The sequence below is a fragment of the Magnolia sinica genome, chromosome 2 (assembly GCF_029962835.1).
Source record: "Magnolia sinica isolate HGM2019 chromosome 2, MsV1, whole genome shotgun sequence".
NCBI lineage: Eukaryota > Viridiplantae > Streptophyta > Magnoliopsida > Magnoliales > Magnoliaceae > Magnolia > Magnolia sinica.
In genome coordinates this window covers 50,736,750-50,752,723 of record NC_080574.1, presented here as the reverse complement: position 1 = coordinate 50,752,723, position 15,974 = coordinate 50,736,750, and the positions used below count along the sequence as shown (strand labels likewise).

The window sequence follows — 15,974 nt, the reverse complement described above, 5'->3', positions numbered from 1 at the left end:
AACCCTAAAAGATAACCCTTGGCGATGATCTTAAACCCTAGGTAGTGATTAGAACTTGGACCTAATCATACAAGTTCATGATTTGTGGTAGGATACAATTCTAAGGGCGCAAGTACTTAGCGACACTAGAAGGCGATTCAAGGCATAACGTGATGATTCTTCCCCATGAGCTTTCCATCTTCTCATTAGCTTAAGTTATAGTTTTTATTTAAATTCATAAATGATATCTCCCTTTATAATCACATGTGTTAGCTGGTGAAAATTGAAATGCTATATTACATGCTTTATGATTATCCTATATAATTGTTCATGCTTGTGGATTGCTTACGAAAATTAAACTAGTACATTAGTGGGAAATTCCTACATATGAATGTACACCCATACTTGGGATGTAATTTAACTAGTTGTGATCATAATAAACCTTCGATTTGGTGGTTATTGAGTGGTGGTCTAGATGGATCATTGATGTGGGCCTACCATCCAGGTTTGTTGTGCCCAATGGTTTTTAAGGATGGTCTTTATCATATGGTTTTAATATTCGCCCTATGTGGCATATTTTGATGATATTCGCCCTACGTGGTTTTATTTGATATTTTCCCTATATGGGTTCAATGTTTTATACCGTGCAACCATGCGATAGTAAGCCCTATATACTGTAATATGATTGGCCACTAGTCGACGGGTTTCCATTAAACATCCTAAGGTGGTAGTCTCATGAGCCAGGGATGGTGGTAATGGGACCTATGCCCGAGCTGTCAGCTTACGCTGGGCTATACGCTCCCCATAGTGACCTTTGAGCTTATTTAAATTGGCTGGTTGTAAATGGACTAATAACGACTAGGCTAATCATGCATACATGGCATATTTACGATGGCTTGGATCATTATGCCCATGCAATTACGCTGAGTGTTGCGCTAATGACCAGTCATTCGATTTAGGATGATGACTTGGATCTTCATGCCCATGCGATCACGTTGAGTGTTGCGCTGATGACTAGTCTTATCCCTGGGTGACAACCCCAATGCCCGTCCGGATGGTTTACCCGGGGCACCGACCGTCCGGATGGTTTACCCGGGTCGATGATTGCATTCATGCATCCATGCACTAATAAGACTGCATTTACTTTGTTTTGGTTGTCTCGATGTTTTATACTATTTCTTACCTAATGTGGCAGTGTGTAATCTTAAGGAAAATTCACACTAAGTTGGCCACTCATCCATCAAATAAATATAACTGTACAGGTAGCACAGGTGGCCCTAATGATGTTTACATTCATATTGGAGAGGAGCAAGCTATGGTTGACAAGGGTGCATGATTATATTTGCTAAGGGTTACTACAAGATTTCACAGCTCAAGATCGTTGCAAATTTACTTTGTTTCACATGTAATGTTATTTCATTTTGTGCTTGTAAGAATGGAGACATTGGTTTGTATAAGTCATTATGGGCAGCTCTTGTATATTTCAAATGTAAATGAAAATTTCCTTATGTTGATTTGTCCATCCTACGCTCATCTATTAACTCTGATAAAAGGAAAATATAATATATCAAATTTGACCATCCTTTAAGATTAACACTCGGGTTTTTGGGAAACGAGTCGTATACTCGGGTCCCGAAAACTTGGGGCGTTGCATTGGGGATCTGTGGATTTTTGGAATTGGGGATTTCACCTTCTATGTTTTATTTATTTATTTCTCTTTCTTTATTGACATTTTGAATTCCCTAATCCATTGATCTAGACTGTTCATTAGGTCCAAGGCACATTTCATGGGGTTGACATGTAAACATCATACTAATCTGATCCAAATCTTAGGGCCTGTCAAGCAAATTTGAATGTGGACCCCAAATTGGGTTTTTCTGATTTGAATGTGGACCCTTATTTCAAGATTTGGAGATTTTAGGGCTTATAGATTTGAATGTGGACCCGAAATTGGGTTTTTCTGATTTTACAAATTGGGGATTTAGGGATTTTGGGGATTTGAGGACTTTTAAAATTGGGGATTTTCTGATCTTACAAATTGGGGTTTTTAGGAATCGGGGATGTGAAGATTTTAGGAATTTTGGATTTTAGGATTAAAGATAATAAGTTTTTAATCTTAGGTTTGAAGGTTAAGAATTGGCTAATTGATGTGGGTGTTTGACATTTTATATGACTCGTACTAGAACCCAACATTTTGGGTACTGATATGAGTAACAAGAATCAGGTACTGGATCAAAATCCTTATTTAAGCATTAATTCGATCTGCTCTAATTTCAGTCATGATTCATATAGAATCTGGTCTAGTTTAGATCTGGATTCAAATAAGCATGATTTTTTAAAGGCTTAATTTTTTGCATTCCTTGTGTTGTGGCCTAAGTTTTGGATTGGAATGATTTTTAAGAACTCATGGTGAAAATGTGGGTGGACCATGTACGATTTGATTATGAAACTTCGATTGTATGCAATTACTTGTCGTCTATTATTATCTTCAATTCATTTAAAAGCCATCCATTAGATAGATCACTGTTTCAGTGGGTATTGTAAGGAGGTAAGATTTCTAAGAGGACTGGAAGATTGCATTTTCTCAGTTTAAAACTCCAGTAAGTGACTGAGCCATTGTCAAAAATCATGAGTATCCATAGTATCATTACTTTGAAACAAAGTGAGTCTTATAAAGTGTCTTCTTGTAATGCCCCCTCAATTCGTAATCTATTCAATGTTGAATCAAATGGCCAAAAGGTGCTGGATAAGAGCTTTTCATCCACTCATCCATCCTTGAATGTACAAACAGAGTCACTTGGTTCATCCAGACCACAGCAAGGACCTGAATTCCATCCTAAGATGTTAAGCCTGCACTCTAACCCAAGCATTTGGGTGAGGTTCTAGGTGATCAATGGGATGAGGGTGACTACTCAAAGGATCTGATGAAAGACTTTCTTAATTTCCCTTGGGATGCTTCTAATGGCAACTTTGATGATGAGACTTACACGAGAATTATAAGTTTAGCATTTACAGAACAACTAGACTTACAGATTTTGTCAGAGGAGCTCGACATAGCCATCACAGGCAATGGGGAAAATCCTGGGCTGGATGTGAGTACATTTACGATATGCCTTTTTTTTCCTCCCCTGAATGAGGTGCTAACAGGAACATGTTCTTTCAACATGTCTTTTATTTATTAAGTTTGTGGCAGTGTCTTACTTTTCACATTGTTGCTTACTTTATGCAGGAAATTTATGAAATGCCTCAAGTTCAACCCGTCCCAATAGTTTGATCTAAAGGCAATGATACCCATCAGCATCTGGTCTCTCCTGCAGTTCAAATCCCTTCAAGCCCCTCAACTTTTGTGGCCGCAGCTCTAAACGAGCCACGGTTGAGATGGACACCTGAGCTCCATGAGCAGTTTGTGGAAGCTGTTAACAAGCTTGATGGGGTCGAGAGTGAGCATATAATTTTTTCTATTTCATTTTTTCCTTTTTTGTCAAGTAAGGTCAGTGACTAATGATCCCTCTGATGAGGGTTTAACCACTGTCATCTTGTTCGTTGTTGAGGGTATTTGCGAGTGCACAACTTCAAGTAATGCACACACACACACACAAGGCATTTTTCATCTCACACAGGTCAATATGAAATGCAGAGGTAACTTCGAAGGGTATATTGAAGGTAATGAATGTTTAGGGTTTGACAATCTATCATGTAAAAAGCCACCTATAGGTATTTTCAGTTTTTTTTTTCCATGAATTATCGTTATCTTAACAATTCATTGAGCTGCTATCACACTCAATTACTTTATGTATTCAGCTTCTCATGAATTACCTAGATCTTTAATATTGAATCAGTTCCAATGCCATTTGATACCTAATAGTTTTGTATGTGGTCGTAACTTACAGAAATACCGACTTGCCAAGTATCTTCCGGAGGGAAAAGAAGGTAATATATGATAACACATATGGACTTGTTCTTATGCTGAGTAATGAAGTGCTTACTACATAATATAGTAACATGATATGATAACACATATGGACTTGTTCTTATGCTGAGTAATGAAGTGCTTACTATGTAATCTATTAACATGATATGCTTACACATATGGAAGGTCCTTATTTAGTAGTGGAACTTAGATTTCTTTATGATTTTTGGTTTTGACTGCATGCTGTATAGAGAAAAAGTCTTCATCTGAAAACATGAAGGGAACTTCTGTTGGTACTTAATCCGATCCACAAATCCAAAGGTAAGCCTTCATCCTATCTTTTTTTCTTTCTTCTCTTTTGTTCTTTTACCCACAAATTTGTGAAGTAACTCTTCATTATTTAGTATTCTTTTAATTTTTTTTATTATATATTTTTAATTTCCTAGATTCTCAAAACCATATAGCATATAGTGGACACTTAATCCCTGATGCTTCCTTAACTTGCCAAGTTGCCTTTTAGTCAGTTTATTTATTTATTTATTTTTAAATCCATAAATTAAAGATAGTGCTCTGAACCACTATCTATCACTGATTTTTGGATTTATTAAATGGGCAGAACTAAGCACATGCTGCATGAGATGGAAAAGTCCCAAACTAGGTAGTTGGTGAGATTGGTTTCTTAGAAACCCAATGTTAATTCGGGTGAGCTTCAAACACTATCCATTAGTTCTACTACAATTTGATCTTCACATGGAAATGGCTCTATCCACTTCTTCAGTTACTGGTAAGTTGAATTAGGGAATGTTTGTAATCTTTTGTGCATAGTAGTGGAAGAAGAATGGGTTGGACCTATTGGATGGTCCAAGTAAGTGACATGCTCATGAGGCCAAATGTTACCGTGTATGGGAAGGTTTCTATACACTTCGCCCACTAAATCATTTCTCTTTAGGAAATTATGAAAGAGGAATATGGCATGTAAAGACCAAGGTATTAAAAAGTAGTTATGTAATGGCCGCTACATTGTTACATAAAAACCTTTCTTTTAGATGGTTGCACTGCTCTCTTTATTAAACTATTTTGGTTTGTACTTGAAAAGCAAGCTTCTTTTATTCTTGTCAGGAATGATTTGTTTGGATGCACACAGTTGTACTATCTTGTTGTACGTTGTTAATCCAAAATCTTAAATCTTTCTATTTGTAGTACATTGTAGATAACAATCTTGAGAACAACCCATGGCATGGATTTGATGAGTGGTCACTCAAGATTAAAACCAATGCGGCTGAATGAAGTTCTAAAAATGTTGTTGGTTTTTCTTCTTCAGTTATTCTTGAAAGTTATTTTGGTTGCTTTCAAAAGATAAGCAACAAGACCCTTAGTATTCAAATAAAATCTTATTAGTTGTTGCATGGTTTCTTTCACAAGTTCTAGTATATTGCCTCAAGAAGTTGCTACTCCCACACTTGCGTGAAGCCTTTCCCATCCACATGCAGGCGCACATGCCAATGTGGCACACATGTATAGGATATGAGATTTCCATTAGGTATGCGACACAGTTTAGATATTCTGGCCAAAATAAGGCCATTTCACTCAGATGAGCAATAGTTAACAAAAGAAATGCTTGGCTAAAACAATTTTTTTTCTAGCCATCCATTTGTTTTGTACACTTTGGCAGACCTGAGTGGAACAACCTAGTTTTGATCTAAACAAGTGCAGCCCACCTGATGGATAGCTTGGATCTTACACAAGTGTGCCATATTGGCACATGTTCTTTTATGTGGATGGGCAGCAGTTCACTTGTGTGTGGGCTCAGCAAACCTGTTGTCTCAGTTCTCAGTCTCCTTTAGTAGTTAGTCTTATAAAATACCAAATTTCTTCTCATTTTTAGGATGAAGTGAACAAGCTTATAAGTCAACCCTGGGTGAAAGGGAGAGAGATATAATACGCCTTTTCTATGGCCTGGATAAAGAATCCCTGCCATGGGAAGACATTAGTAGACAGTAAGTAGCTGAAGTTTTTGTCTCATTTTCTTTTTTCATTTTTTAATGAAAAATGACAGAGTGATGCTTATCAAGCCATGGGCTGCTACAACCTCCTATGCTATGATGTGCAAAATTGTAATAATGGGATTAGCACTTTCACTTGGGTTGAGTTGTTTAGTTATTAATGGATGGGTGGAATTTTTCTGTTGGGTGTTTTAAGCATATGGGCTTGGGTTTTGCTATTAAGTTTTTTACGTGTTTGGATGCTCAGTTCAATTGCATATCAATTTATTAGGATTGTTGTGTAATTTGGAGTTAAGTCTTCCAAAGTGAGGGGAAGTTGGGCTAGCCCCAAATTCATTTAGGACTTGTTTGTTTCGATGGGCCTGATGAAAATGGATAGGATAGGCCATCCATTTTGTTTCTAGCTTTGAAGAAAGGCAGCAGATTGTAAATGGGTGCATTTTTAATGTTTACTTGCTTTCAAACAGAACATTTTGATAGACCAAACACCTGATTCTTTTAATGATGAGTTCAATCACCACTTCTTTCAATCTAATGTTTATGTATCCTCATCATAGATGTAGAGCTGAAGGTGAGTGGTGACCTCACCAAGTATGTAGAGCTAAGGGCGTGTTCTTAGCCATTGTTTAGAGTGAGAGGCTACAGGGGTTATTGATGTCTATTGGTTGAAATTTAAGTTTGTTTAGGTAAGCATGATTTTCGAGCATGGATTTTCTCAGACTAGTCTATTTCTATGATAAGAGCACTCATCTATACATAATTATGGCAATGCTTATTAGTTGGAATGGGTTTTATATGTGGCCATGGGCATTTGCATAATATAGTTGATGTGGGCATTTCATTAGCATGGTTAAAAAGTGAGCTTTAGACATGGACTACGTTGGATATGTGTATTTGGCATGGTCACTTTTATATGTTATGTGTTTTTTTTTCTTTTCACATGTATTTACGATATGGTTAATGTGTATTTAGATGGTATCCTCAATGTTGCATGTTTGATGTTTGCTCTGGTAGTTGGAATGTTGAAGTTTAAAGAATTAGCAGAGGCTTCTAATATGGTTCTCAGATGTCGAAGAGCATCAAAGCATGCCTGCCCTATCACCAACTAGTCTCATCTTCTATTTTATGGCTGTGATTTGCTGAGGAGATGTTGTAGCTACTTTTAGTCCCAACTGATGTACGGTTTTGCCTATGACATTCATGTGCATTTGTAGTCTGAAAACATTAAATAGACCATTAACTGTTTTATTGGTATTGTGCTGATTATTTTGTCTTGATGAATGTTAAATGGGTGAAACATGCACGCACATGTTTAATCATTGATTGATTATGATTGTGTGAATTATTTTTTGAATGACTATCAGGTGTTAAATGGGTGGTTTTTTCTGAATTTCAACGATGGATTTTTTATTTTTTGCGACGGTTCTTATTCGTCGGTAAGCTATGATGGACCTTATCTGTCATAGATTCAATGACGGATTTTATCCGTCAGAAAAAAAAGACCCAGTAAACAGCGACGGACGACATTCGTTGTTTATTTGGTTTTACGACGAATTTGGTCCATTGCAAATCCGCAATTTTGACGTAGTGTGGGGTCTAATCCACTCGGTCCATAAGATTGTTGAGGTCAAAATATGTCGGGACCTCAAAGATCAGGCCAATCTGACCATCAAGGAGACCTTACTGGTTAAATAATGATGTTGTTAAAGGAAAAATGATATTAAAGATCGTTTGCGTCCACAGGAGAGTTGGATCAAACTGATATTTGGTCCCCAACTTTAACAATTCATTGTAGGGCCATTGATCGGTATGGATATGATCTATGTACCTCAAGTGCTCTTAGAGTTAAGCTAAAAGAAAAAGAAAATTTGAAGAAAAACCTTATTTAATTTCGTAATACCGAAGTGAAATCTGGACTATGTTGGTCCAATCGATAGAGTGTTTTCTGCAATAAAAAATTATTTGATCGAGCAAGACTCACTCGGTCCGACTAAGAGAGAGTGAAGATGGCCAAATTGAGAACCATAAGACTGTTGGTCCTACTGATATTCAATTGGTCCGACTGACAGAACATAAATTAGATCGCTTACATTTCAAATTTTAGGAATATCATTAACAAGATAGTTGATTTTGATGCTTTTAATTAATCATAATTAATTGGTTATTTAAATGTCGATGTAATGGTAGATTGATCAAGTGTGTTTCACATTAAATCATAATGGTTACAAACCTTGTGTCAAGAGTTAGATTTGAAATGGATTAGAACTGAAAGGATCCAATTTGATTAGCCCGAAGTGTGGTCATTGGATTACTGCATGGGACAGAGTTCCTGGAGGCCCTAACAATGGATTGGAAATCTCCATGCAATTCCACATTCTCTAGAAGCGAAAAGGCCGAGGCTTAAGAGGGGGGTGGGCTTGGAAATGAGAGGAGGAGAGGGGAGTGGTCAAAGTTAACTCTAGGCAGATGATGGACCTAGAATAGGGGAAAAGTGTTCTGTTAAGCCTAGCCCATTTTCTTCTTATACCAGCTTGGTTGTTGCGCCGTTTAAATACACTTCCATTAAAGCCAGCATCAATTAACCTAGAGGCATTGATGGCTTCCAGGAATTCTGTAGAGCTTTGGTTGGACAGATGGTTCCCTCCAATTCTTTCTATTTGAGAAGTGACTACATTAAAATCACTGTTGATCAACCATGGGTCACTGTTGGATGAAGATAAATCCTCTATCTCCTTCCATAGATCTCTCCTATGGTGTAGGGAGCATTTTGCATACACAAATGATAGGAGCATTTTTTTTGGATGTCCTGACTATCAATCAAAATTGAAAGAATTTGTTGGCACACTGCTTTCAACAATACGTTGAGATGGGATGAGAAAATGACCTAGAATTTTCCACCTACTTCCGCGTTAGAAAAGGAAGCATGGAAACCTAGCTTTAGGCCTGTTTTCACTCTTTTGATATCGGAAAGCATCCGTTCTAACAGAACCACTATGGATGGCTTGTACTTTTTGTTATGCTACTTAATGGACCTAATGGTGGAAGCATTTCCCACCCCACTGACATTCCACACTAAGAAATTATCCATCTGATAGATGGCCTGAGTTGAGGGCCCTGCTATGTCGTCTCATGTCTCTTCATCTGATCGGTGTGTCCCATTGATTGAATGTTCTAACTTGGTTTAAACAACCATATGTACAGCTCCAACATAGAGTCAGAAGCGATGGCCAAGGTTGTGAGTTGCTCTTGATCTGTTCCCACCTTGCTGACAAAAGTGTCCCCCTTTTGGACTATTTCTGGGTGACCTTGGGATGGGGTAGGGGAATTGGATGTTCTATCTCCCTTGCTGACATTGGGACTGGGAAGTATGGCGATGAATCAACTCGAAGTTGAATTACTTCAGTGCTAGCCCATTTCTCCCTAGGTGGAGAAATGGGTTGTGTAGAGTGCAGGATACCTAGATATGATCCCTTAAGCATTCCATACGAGGGCCCAGTAGAGGATCCCCATCCTCTGAAAGGGAGTGGACCTTTTCCTTAAGATCGATAGGCCCGTTTGGGTTAGCTGGAGGAGACTTTTGCTGAGATGGAGGGGGAACTCTGTCTCCACTACTCTATCCTACTTCCCCTTCTTCAAACAGAGGGCTTTGTAGGGAGTCATCTATATGATTGTGTTGCAAATCAATAGGGCAATAACTTGCCTATCTCTGGTTCGCTGCTAGTCTCTTCGGGACATTTCGTCGAACATGTTCGATGGGTGTGTTGTTGGAAGCATTAGGTCAAACATGTTTGGCAGAAGGGCTCACTGAAGCATTTCGATGAACATGAAGAGTAGATGGAGGCTGTGTGATTTCCCTTCTGTAAAAGGTGGCTTCCACCCATTGCTTGGTGGAGATCTTCCTTTTAAGCGATGACCTGGATCTCCCAATCATATAGTTTGAATGACCAGCAACAGCAGAAGGCAGTTTTAAAGAAGCAAAAATTGGGTAGGATTGGTCAGATACCTCAAGGTGGATAATTTTATGAAAGTCATTCCCCTGTTATAGTTTGACCTTGACTCTCACAAACACCTAGAATAGTCCAAATCTCGCATTCGGATCAATGTCAACGGTGCTTCCAAATTGCTAACTTGGTTCGATTATCGTGGATTCCATCCAGGCATGGGCTGAGATGTCGAAGATTCGGATCCAATTGCCTCCATATGCTGATGCCAAAACCGGGTACCAGGCTTCAACTCTGTCAAATCCCATGTTTCTTTGTAGGGACCCATCTGTGTAGAAAGTAATCATCTCCTCCTTCGCTTTAAACACCAGAAGGAAATTGTCTGATGAAATCCTTACCACATCCCCTACAGAAGAAGAGAACTTGGAGCTTCTCAGTGTCTTAATGATTTGTATGATAGATGTTTGATCGCCATCTTGAAAACTCACAACCCTAAGTTTTAGGGCTTCCGATTTAACTGCAACGGCCTTGTCATTCACATGTGCCTCGTGAAAATCTGTCGAAGGAAGGAGAGGAACTGTCGAAGAAGGGAGAGGAGGTGCCCGGTCATCAGTTTTTTAGCGAATGTGGGTTTAGAAGGTGGCTGAAGGACGATGAGCTTCTCCCCATGTATAAAATGGTGGCTCCAATCCCCGATCCTTGATGCATGGGTCCCCTTTGCTTTTCCACTGGCGACCTTCACTGACACTATTCTCCCATCTATCCTTTTTCCATCTAGCACTTCCCTCATTGCCCTAGCATCGTCTTTATACCTGTAGCGAGTGAACCAGTAGCCCCTTGACTTTGTGGATCCTGGGAAGTAGGGTATAGACGCATCGCTTACCTTTCCATATCTCCCGAAAACCTTGAAAATGTCATGAATTGAGAAGTCGAATGGAAGATTTTCAATGAAAAGGCTAAAATCAAATGGCCTATGATTCCGAAAAATGGGGGTTTCGCTTCTGTGAAATCTCTGTAGTCGTTCTCCTTTACTGCCTCTTTTGGTTTTCGCTTGGAGATGTGAATTGAATGAGGGTGATAATCTCTCCTGGTAACAGTGGCTTCCCATGGAGATTTCCTACAGAGAAATTGCCAGCTAAGTTGTCCCCAATTCGTGATTTCCCCCAATTCTAACCATGTCCTCATTTTCATTGAAAAACACCAAAGCAATGCTGAAGCTATGGAACAAAGAGGTCTTCCTAAATATTTTAACCAATATTAGCAAGTTGAAGAATCTATCCATCTCCTTGAGGAATTGGCTAGCAGTAGTCCTAACGAGCTGATACTTCAAAGGCTGAAAGAGGGCGAGGAGCATTTACTCCGGTTGGAATTGATGGAGGACGTTTTCTAGAAACAAAAATTGCACAATAAGTGGCTGGATGAGGGAGACAAGAACACTAAGTTCTTTTCATGTGTCAGTAGATGAGCAAATTAGGAAATCCTCCATTCTCTAGATCATGCTTCCCAACGATTCCAAGACCAATAATTATGCTGATACGAAATCAGAAATTGTGAACTTTTTGATGAAACATTTCAAGGCAGCCCCTCTAACCAGTTTGGGATTTCCTCTCCCCAATCAGCGAAGAGATTTTAGATGCAGATAATGGGGCCCTTATGGCTGTTCCTATGCTGGAGGAAGTCCACAGTGCATTCTTCAACTTGCCAACTGATGGGGCGCCAGGCCTAAACGGCCTTTCCGGTAGTTTCTTTAGATCCTGCTGGGATATAATTGGGTTAGATATTTGGCAAGCCATCATTTTCCTATTTAAAGGAGGTTGCATTCCGTGATCCTTCTTTGCTTCCCTTTTGTCTTATCCCAAAATGTTCTCCTCCAAAAATGTTTAATGATTTTCGTCCTATAAGCTTGTGTAACTACATGTACAAAGTGTTTTCTAAGATCATTGTAGCCAGGTTAAATTGCTTACTGCCCAAGCTGGTGTCTAAGGAGCAATTGACCTTCATCAAAGGCAGATTTATTGCAGAAAACATTGCATCAGCCCAAGAACTTCTTCGAGACTTTAACAAGAAAGTGAGAGGGAGCAATATCATAGCGAAACTAGACCTGGAAAAAGTGTATGACAGAGTGAGTTGGAGCTTGCTGAAAGAGGTTCTCCACAAGTTCAAGTTAAGCCAAGTGTGGATTGCCATGGTAGAGAAATGTTGGGCTAGAGTGTGGTTCTTTGTCCTTTTCAACGGTGAAGCATGTGGTTTTTTCAAGTCTAAAAGGGGGATCCGTCAGGGAGACTCTCTCTCACCCAGCCTATTAATCCTAGAAATGGAAGCTTTGAGTAAAGGAATCTCATCGCCACAAGCTAGGGGGAGCTTGGCCCATTCAAGAGGGAATCTCCCAATATCCCACCTTCTTTTTACAGATGACACAATCATTTTCTTCAATGGTAGCACAATTCTATATCCAACCTTAAGTCCTTCCTCAACCAGTTCTATGAAATTTCAGGCTTGAAAATAAACAACTAGAAGAGTAGCCTTCTACTTCCAAACAACATGCCAGAAGGGTGCAACAAGAAAATAGAAAGATTGTTTGGTTTTTCTAGGGGGACTCCTCCCTTTGTATACCTTGGAGTCCCATTGGGAAGAGGAAAATTTTCAAAGGCTATCTTCCAACCGATGCTTGAAAAGATAGCGGTGAGAGTAGAAGGGTGGCAGGGACGATTTCTGAGCATGGCAAGGAGAGTGGTTCTCATCAAGCATGTTCTTAGTAGCATCTTAATCCATACTCTGGCAGCAATAGAATTGCCAAAGGTGTGTATAAACAATATGGAAAAGAAATTTGCAGATTTCTTGTGGGGCTGGGCTAAATGAAAGAAGAAATATCACTAGGTAAGTTGGAAGAAAATAACAGACCCAAAAGACGAAGGCGGGCTTGGGATCACTCCTTTTAAACTTGTCATGAAAGCCATCCGCATGAAGATGGCCTAGTCAATACTTAATGTAAATCAGATTAGTTTATGGAGTGACTTCATGAGAGCAAAATATGGGCTCCAATTTTCTTCTCCTTCAAATCTTCTACCGCATTCTTCCGAGTCAAAGTTCTAGTAAGAGGTGAGAAAACTCTTCGAAACAGTGTCCGACAACTCGCGGGTGCTTCTGGGGGAGGGCAACAACAATTTTTGAAAATCAAACGGGGCTGATCTCGGTCCTTTTCTCGGAAAGGCCACGGGGGAGATTCCCATTGATCAACATCAGCTGCTAATCAATGCTTTCCTGGGGTCCAACGGTCTACGACCAGAGAGACAATGGTCATCCATTCTCCCTGCTTCCATTTTTCACCATGTTAACACAAAAGAGATTAAAACTTTGAGTGGTGATGGCATTACCATTTAGACCAGGGAATCGTCGGGGAGATTTTCCACCAAATTTGTAATGAAAATCATTCATCCCCTGAGTATAAGGACATCCTAGGTGAAATGGGTATGGTTCAAGAAAACCCTGCCCAAACATGCTTTGTTGTTGTGGAGAGTATTAATCGTGGCAATCCTGGTGGAGACAAGGGTGAAGAGAAAAGGTGTGAACCTTGCTTCGTGTTGTCTATGTTGTCACGATGTAAATTCCCACCAGGAAAAATTCATGGACCATCGTTTTGCTACGGGATAGCTCATCATGGCCTTGTGGTCCCATTTCTCTGCCCTTCTTTCTGTTTCTTTCCTACCAGGTCAATCGGTCACAACCAAGGTGACCTAATGGTGGACAGCGGCAACAAAAACCTCCAATCTCAGGATCCTAAGGGGTCTTACCCCACCTATTATCATTTGGGAAATCTGGAACTTGAGAAACACCAGCCGGTTTGAAGATTTCCCAATTGTGGTGGCCCAATCAATACGCAGGATCAAAGAATGGTTTAATCATATAACATTGTTGCATTCTATCAACCATTATAGCTATGATGTGATTAAGGATCTCCGTATCCAAACAAGCCCAGCTATCGATCCCTCCATTTCCATTGTAAAGTGGAAGAGGCCCAAGAAGGGATGGTCTAAACTTAATGTCAATGGCTCCTCTCGAGGGAACCCGGGGCTATCAAGCAGTGGGGGAGTCTGTAGAAATGAGAAAGGGAATCTAATTTTCACATTCTCAAGAGGCTACAAGGTAGACTCCAACTTCCAAGTCGAGGTCAGGGTGGTAATTAATGGGTTGGGCCTTTGCATGGCTCATGGCTGCCTTAGGGTGGAGGTGGAAAGCGACTCTTCTGCGGTAGTAGATCTTTTCTCAGAGTCAAGCACAGTCCTGTGTAAAGCCTTTTATTGGAAAAAGAGCTTTGAAGACTTCAAGAAATTAGCATTTATCTCAATAGTTGACACTCCCAGAAAGGCCAACAGAGTAGCGGATGGGCTTGTGCGCATGGGCAGCACAAACTAGCAGAACATAATCTTTTTTAACCCATCTCTTCTTCCCCCAATCACCAGAGGAGACCTTTTTCTAGATAGAACAAGATTAGGAGTGGTGAGAATCTGCCTTAACCAGAATCCCATTGCTTAGTCCCTTAGGAGCTTCTTGTTTGTCATTTTATGGAGGGTCATGATAGGCTACCTTCTTTTCCTTCATTTTTTTTTCTACGGAGGGTGGCCCGAATTGTTATTGTGTGTGATGATGTACAAATCTCTCATCTAATATATATTCTCATAGTTTGAAAAAAAAAAAAAGATCTAATTTGATTATGTGCTAGGCCCCGATCATGATCTTAATCAATAAAATGTGGGGCCCACCATATAGATTAATTAATCAGAAGAATAATTGTTATTGCACATTGTATTTTAAGAATTCTTGAATCTTTTTTTTTTTTTTAATTCAATGAACCTCACCAAATCCTCAAGTTATGGATCCTTACTTGTTTCCTTATCATTGAAATCAAGATGGTGTTTATTAGATGCATGTTGAATTTGAATTTTTTGTTCAATTTTGAAATTTATTTCGATTGTGTTCAATTGGAGTTATCTATTTATTATTCACAAGTGTTCACTTGTAAAGATGTTAATTTTCTTACATGTATATTCTTCTCAATCTATTATAACTGTAAATCTACAAATAAATACAGAAACTTAATATATCATGATTTCATAGCACGCCCATAATCGTTCCTGGGGAACCTCCTCGGATGAATTGTTATTCCTATTAACTTTGCTTTCATATGCAGGCTTTACCCATGCCTACATATATGGTGGAAGCCTTCCCTAATGGAGGGATGTGGGTTCACGATTTTCCAACTCATACAGGTAGATACGATACATCCGATACCTAGTGCACACATGCATTTCATTCAATTAAGAAGACTAATTGGTTGTTCAATGAACTTTATGTTTCTTTTACCATATTTGATTTTAATGTGTAAAAAACCCTAGAGGGAACTTTCACAAGGCCTGACCATCTCATCCTTTCATTCATTGACGAAAATTAAATGGATGTAATCTTATTTGAGCCATTGACACAAAAGCTTGAAATGCGGCTCAGCCAGTGAATGACCCATGGGACAAGTGGCCTTTCCTTATGGAAGAAGAAATTGGTGTGCTAGATTGACTATTATTTAATTCATTTTAATTACTCAGAACATAATGATTATTTATTTTTGGTTTGGTTACTAATTTGCAATCTTTTAGTTGAATTATTTTTTGTTTGAGTACGGTGGATATGAGTGGTAATTTTCTTAGTTAAAGTTGGATTATTATGAATGAATAAGACCCCAAATGGGTGGGTCATTAGATGGTTTACAAATGGTTAGAAATCGAAGGATGGAATTTACTTTTCACATAAATAATACATAATGATTTCCTATGATCGTGCATACATTTTGTGGTTTAAGTACACTTAGTGTACAAGTTGCGCCGTAGAACTAGGGACTTGGATGGGCGATTTGTCACTAATTTTCTGGTCATACAATTTGGTACTAGATATTTTTTATTTTTTAAACAAAAAAAATTTACATTAGTAACTAGGGAGATGATTGAGGCATAATTGGTAGGTTCTCGAAAATAGAAACCCAAAATTTAGAATCCATTTTTGCTTTAGAGATGGGTAAATTATAAATTAAATTTATGATCCCTCTGTATCTATCTTAATATGTAGTCTGATCCCCATTAGGTCATATAACAA

General features: G+C 39.0%; 1 long non-coding RNA gene and 1 pseudogene across 2 annotated transcripts; both read left to right on the top strand.

Moving 5' to 3' along the window:
* The first annotated feature begins 2,185 nt into the window (after positions 1-2,185).
* Positions 2,186-4,190, top strand: LOC131225406 (protein PHOSPHATE STARVATION RESPONSE 3-like; annotated as a pseudogene).
* Positions 4,191-4,560: 370 nt separating this feature from the next.
* Positions 4,561-7,246, top strand: LOC131228788 (uncharacterized). 2 transcript variants are annotated; one of them, XR_009163090.1, is made up of 3 exons: positions 4,561-5,886; positions 6,458-6,578; positions 6,907-7,246. It is a non-coding gene; the product is annotated as an uncharacterized LOC131228788 (long non-coding RNA). The 2 variants fall into 2 exon arrangements; XR_009163089.1 differs by lacking the exon at positions 4,561-5,886 and having other exon boundaries at positions 6,084-6,578.
* The last annotated feature ends 8,728 nt before the right edge of the window (positions 7,247-15,974 follow it).